Source organism: Lethenteron reissneri, chromosome 64 (assembly GCF_015708825.2).
Source record: "Lethenteron reissneri isolate LAM-NWPU_2019-01 chromosome 64, ASM1570882v1, whole genome shotgun sequence".
Classification (NCBI taxonomy): domain Eukaryota; kingdom Metazoa; phylum Chordata; class Hyperoartia; order Petromyzontiformes; family Petromyzontidae; genus Lethenteron; species Lethenteron reissneri.
Genome location: NC_083842.1, coordinates 7,223,981 through 7,229,980, shown reverse-complemented (window position 1 = coordinate 7,229,980; position 6,000 = coordinate 7,223,981).

Sequence of the window (6,000 nt, the reverse complement as noted above, 5' to 3'; positions counted from 1 at the left end):
AATGTATCAAACGGTATAAAAACTCAATACAGGTAGTCCCCGACTTACGATGGCCCGACTTACGATATTTCGATCATACGATGGCGATAGCGATACGACAAAATTGTTAAATATTTTTCATTTCACGCGGCAGGCAAACGCAGCAGTGTACGAGGTACGATACTGTACGTTGGGACGCTGCCGGGATGTACGCATGTTAAAAGGTTTGATAGCAGATAGGATTGTTTCCTGAAAAAAACTTTCTATTAAATTGCGGTTCATATAGGTAGGCTAAGAATTTACCCTGTTTTTTTACTTTACATTTTACTGTGCAATACAGTATTGTAATTAATAAATACATACAGTACATAGTTTATACAGTACGGTACTGTAAATTGCTCTGTTTTGCTAAATTATCACCATTCTTTAAGACTCCTGGGTAGACTAGGCCATCTTCGACTTACGATATTTTTGACTTACGATCGAGTCGTAACGCATCTCCATCGTAACTCGGGGACTACCTGTATTTCAAGAGTCGCAATAACGGCATGAAGCAGTCCTTAAAGAGCCGCATCCGGCTAAAGAGCCACAGGTTGCCAACCTCTGAACTGGTATATTGCTGCAGTCTCATGAGTGCAGTAAGTACTCCATTTTGACTTAAGACTTTCGTGAATGCAGGATTTCATATTCCATTGTTCTTTCGGTAAAGTCACGTAGATAGAAAAAATAACAATAAAATAATATTCACTTAATTGTTTTTATTTTATTGTTATTTTTTATACGTGACTTTACTGAAAGAACCATAGAATGTGCAGTAAGTACTGTCAGTCTCAAACTGAAGGTTGTTAGTTAAATCCCTAGTTTACTCTTAAAAAGCCAGTATAAACGAACAAGATTAACCTAATGGCAGAATTTGTTTTGATTGCTCCAAAGAAAAGAATACATCACTGTAGGTGTCTTCATTGGGATAATTTATGATAAAGTCACGATTACTATAATGAATAGAGAAACCCAACATGTTTTGCATTAGTTGATTAACAGTAGAAACCAACTTACATTTTGTAGTAGAATATATGTGAGTGTTTGGTAGAATTTTTTTAGCTTGCAGGATTGATATCGATCGATGTTTATTTTCCCAACAAAATGCCATGGCACTGTTATGGAAATAAAACATTTAGTGTAAAGTAGGATTAAATATGAATTGCCCCAATCATATTAGGCATTTTTAAACTCATTGCAATGGTGATGAGGAAAATTCGAAATTAATTGTTCATTGCTATTTGAGAATATATTTGATTAAGGAAACAATACCAGAGACGGGAGTCTAACTTGACGTGATAGCTACTTCACAATGAAAACTCGAGGTTAGCTCAGATCTTGGAATGTGCCGGATATGCTCTCTACTCCGAGTGGCAATTATAGTGACATACTTTGCCCGCATTAGGCAGAGAATGCGAGCTAAGAAATACGCAAACTTTATTTCTGAAAAAGGAAGACATTGATGGCTGAGATGTGGAGGTCCAATTACATTTTCAGGATCTTCATGGCCTCACAAGAGTTTGTTATACGAGTGGGTTGCATTCTGAGCAAGAGACCAGATGGAGTGGAGTGGCCCAAAATGCTAGAAGAAGCCCAGAGGTGGGCCAGAGAGCCAGGGGCCCAGAATGAGCAGAGCATGGCAGATGAGGGTCAGATCCAAGAAGATCCAGAGGAGCCAGGGGCAACCGTGATGTTCACATTAGCTGGGTAGCTTGCGCACCCGTGCTTGTAAGGCTGACCTTGATCGAAGCCGTACATTGCACGAGAGGTATCGTGATAAAGTTGTGAAGGAATTGCGGTGAAGCAGTGGAGAAGCTCAAAGCTAATTGTCAGGATTCCAGTTTTTAAAGAGTATAGAGACGATACATACGAAAAGTGAGATTAAGGAGACTCAAAGTTAGTGCTGCAGAAGAAATCTGAGGAAACAGAGAAGACATTTGCCTACTGAAAAAGGAAACACATTTGAGGTGGATAGAGGTTAACACGAAACCATATTGTGCTAGGTCACAAACTAAAGAAAGTGACTGTAAAACTACAAGTATGTGAATAATTATCACGGTGAAGTCATGTATGTACGTCGGACGTTCAAAGGAGGCCAACATAATCGTTCTACACATCGTCAAGACTCAAGACCCAACCACACCCGGCCAGTCACCAGCTGCATCAACCACCTGGCTGCCATGCCGTCATCCATAAAGCTGCCGTCTTTGCATGTCAGGAGACATTGTGTGCGAACGGCATTTAAACAAAAACGTATTTTACTCATCAATTAACTTCAGTCACCAGTCAGAAGCTTCCTACACTTCTGCCGTGTCGCCTCAACTGTGGTGTACGAGGCCATCTGCTACAGACTGTACATTGAAATAAATACGAATTCACAATTATCACACCCTGACATACTTAACCAATCATCAGGATTTCATTATCACATATTATATTGACATTCAGCGGAACGTAGAAACTAACGAGTTCGTGGCGCCAATGATATTCTGAATTTACTATACACCAACAACATTAAGTGTGCTTCATACTGAGAAAGATGGCGGCAGTTGGCAGCAACAGTCATCTGCTCAATCCCTAATTTCCCTCCTCCATCCCTTTACCTCCCCTACCTGAACCTCCTTGTCTCTTCCCCTGCCGTCTTCTCGTCCACCACCACTATATTTTAGGCATACAATTTCTTCATTATTTTGGTGATGTCCGTGTTTTGGTTTGTTTGGAGGCACCGCTCTCGTACCTGCTGCCTGCTCCTGCGCCAACTGACGCATCCGTTTGGTAGCCCGGGTTATTCACTGTGGTGCAGCATCGCTCGCGCTGCACGACTTACCCGTTATCCCGTGCGACCGGTGGGTCGCTTCGTCACCCACATCCGGTGGCTCCTTCGGTGGGCCATGCAACCACCGGGGGGGGCTTTGGCTGCCCGAGGTCAACGGGGTTTTGTGCGGTCCCCGAGATGGAAGGGACCTGCAGCCGGGATCTTTCCGGGGGAGTCTTTCACCGTGTCGGCGTGCGGAGCATGGTTGGGAGCACTCCGCGATCTTCCTCGTTGCGAGCTTGGCCCGGAATTCTGCTAAATCGCAGGGAAGTGGACGTCATCGACGGAGAGACTCGCTCGCGGAGGCCCCCTTTCCTCGCCTGCCCCGACCCCCTTTGTCTTCCCAATGAAATGCCTCAACACTTTTCCACCCCCCAGATTTCCGTTGCTCTCCAGCTACGACCAGGCCTACCCCAATACCCTCCTTATGACTCCTGCCGGTTCTGATGTCACTAAAATTACACCACCACTTTTAATAACCCCATTCTTCATCTCAAACTGCTATCTTACGTACAATTTTATAATAGCTGTAAAGCACCTTGGAAATGGCGCAATATATATTTCAATAAGATATCTTGAAAGCTGATTGCATTTGTTGAATTATGTGCCTTGTAATAATCATAGCGTGTACTGGGTGATACCTTTATTAACCCGAATTCTGAGTTAAGTCATTGGTTTGTTTTAGTTGTGTAACATGACCATCCACAACTTTAAAGCTTTGGCTCAAGTGTTCGGATATCAAAATAATTTACTATTCTGTAATGATCACAATCGCTATGTTGTTTCTATTGTGTTGTAAAAAATATGAAAATGTTAAAATGGTAATTGTGGAATGTTAATGTATTCAAATGTTGATTAAATGCGTTTTGTTAATGCATAATTATTGCGCGTAAATTAATCATTGATTGGTATGCATCTTCTTATTAAAAAAAATAGTGAATTCAATTAAACAATAGATTTTCGCATTAATGACAAGTTATTATTGTTTTTCATGTTGTCTAGGGGTGTGTGTTATCAATCGTGATAATATCAATGATTCTCGCTTTAACATTTACTGATTATAACTTAATCAATGTGTAATTATGTCAGGTCAGGATACAGTTCTCGCAATTGAGAGATATGATGCATGAGTTAAGAAAGAAGCACTCGATCTTTCTTAATGTAAGTGTAGTGGGTTCAATTCAGGCGCACACTGGAACTTTGGGAGGCAACACTATGTATTCTTAACACAACTCTTAACATAGGGTGGTGACCACCGACCTATCCTCGCTAACACACACCATCACTCGCTAACACTGATGCTCTCATACGACTCGCGTGGCCAAGCCAGGAGGGCTCCTGGTTGGCCACGCTGACTTGAGGCTTGATTCTTCTTCTTCTTCACGAGGTGTCTTCACGAGGCATCTACATCCCAGACCCGAGCCGCCCCGCACCAGGAGCGGAGCCCACTTATATCCGCCTCGGCGGACCTGGGCCACGCCCAGGCCACGCCCACCTTCTCGAATCCTCGAGAAGGCTCAGCCCCTGGCCACGCGACCCCCAAGATCCCCCTGGGGTCTCCGGCCCCCACCTTTATCCGGTCACGTGTCTGGCCGGGTTCATACAGAGTGCCATGGCCAGACACAACCCCCGTGGCACTGGCGACAGCCTCCCGGCTCCCCGACCCGGCCGTCATTCCAATATACCCGACGTAGTGACGTCATGTGTGTACAGGCTCACAGTAGTGACACTACAAGTCACTACATAAGCAACTTTAATATTAACTTACATTGACAACTGAAACTACTTATCAGAATAGAACTACAGTACCCATGCAAATATACGTACTCGTAGATCTGTACTAAATGATTATAAAAGCATCAACGATCGTATGATAAGATTATGCGATTTTAAAGAAAAGAACCAGGCTCACGATTCAAAACACAGTGTTTATGCGAGCATACGTGTTCATAAAATGTTTACCAAATAGTTTGAAAATCATCAACTATCGAATTTCAAGATTATGGAAGTAAAATAAATCTCATTAATATTTCAAAAAACAATATTCATATAGAAATCCGTGACGTGGAGTGGATGTGTGTCAGGGTGGCAATCATGAGCAAGTGTGGGGGCCGCTGGCCCCCGGGGTCCCTCCCGCCTGCATCCCCTATTCCGTTTAGGTTACCCCACCTCCCTATTACCCGCTACGGTTTCGCCGGCATTCGAACGCGACGCCCCCACTGTTACAGTCTCGCGCCGCGCTCCCACGCTGCGAGCATACACGCGCACAGCATCATCAATCAAACGCCACACTCCCCCTCTTTACACCGCTACGTACAGCTCTCGTATACTGCGAGCGTGTGCCCGCCTATAGCCCTGTGCGGCACGTTACCAATGCGCATCCGTATCCGACACGTAACGAACGTATGAGCACTCCCACACACACGCCGCTCCGCGCACTCCAACTCCACTCACGTTATGATCGCACACCTGTATCGCACCCGGGGTGGACGCACGCACACACACGCAGCTCCCCACGCGACACTCTGCACGACAAGATCACGCGAGACCACGCTTCGCTATTAATGATTTATTATATGCTACCTGCGAATTGATGTCAAATCAGTGAGTCGACGAGGCTGGCCTACGCTGATACCTCTATACCTATTCCCGATTTATCTGCTATGATTCTAATTCACCTTCTTACTCACTGTTAAGTGTCCACGGCGGTCCGCTGATCCTTGTGCTAACCGCGTGCCTCGGTGCGTCACACGGACGTCCGGGTCGCTGGCTGCAGCTGCGTCTGGTCCCCTGGCGCTGGAGTAAGAGAGCGATTTCCCCTCTGCGCTCCTCTATTTATCCTCCCTACCTCAAAGGGGATGCTGCGCTGAACAATGGGCTCGTGCACCCCAAGCCCGCGCACGGCTGTTCCCGGGCGCTGTTGATATGTTAATCGGTGAACGACGTTGGCGGCGTACATCCTAATTACTCCCTTACCCTTCCTAACAATGGGGCCTGTGCGCTCAAGCGCAATTATCCCAACCCTCCATGACTATGCGCAACAGCCCCTGTGATCCCGCTATTCATGCTGTCCCGTGCCTCCCCTGCTTGCCCCGTCGACTCGTGGGGGTGTGTGTGGGGGGAAAATGCGCCTCAACCGCGGTGGCCGAATGCCCCACGCCGCGACC